Genomic DNA, 392 nt, shown 5'->3' with positions numbered 1-392 from the left:
ATATATGTAAATAAGCCGTCACGATTGTTAAAAGATGCAGAGTTTTCGTAAGTGGCTGAGGGACGGTGGCCCCCGTGGCGCGGACACCCACATAAGACGCTCCCGTCACCAACACAGCAGGAAGTAGAGCATTACGTCTGGTTCAGGTGAGATGAAGTGGAGGCTGTAGTCCACGGTCACCCCCGCCTCCGCTGAGAGAGAGAGAGGGACAGAGAGAGAGAGAGAGAGAGGGACAGAGAGAGAGAGAGAGAGGGACAGAGAGAGAGAGAGAGAGAGAGAGAGAGAGAGAGAGAGAGAGAGAGAGAGAGAGAGAGAGAGAGAGAGAGAGAGAGAGAGAGAGAGAGAGAGAGAGAGAAGAGAGAGAGAGAGAGAGAGAGAGAGAGAGAGAGAGA

The sequence above is a fragment of the Procambarus clarkii genome, chromosome 10 (genome assembly GCF_040958095.1).
Source record: "Procambarus clarkii isolate CNS0578487 chromosome 10, FALCON_Pclarkii_2.0, whole genome shotgun sequence".
NCBI lineage: Eukaryota > Metazoa > Arthropoda > Malacostraca > Decapoda > Cambaridae > Procambarus > Procambarus clarkii.
The sequence above is the reverse complement of the archived record's forward strand: the minus strand, read 5'-3'. Positions refer to the sequence as shown.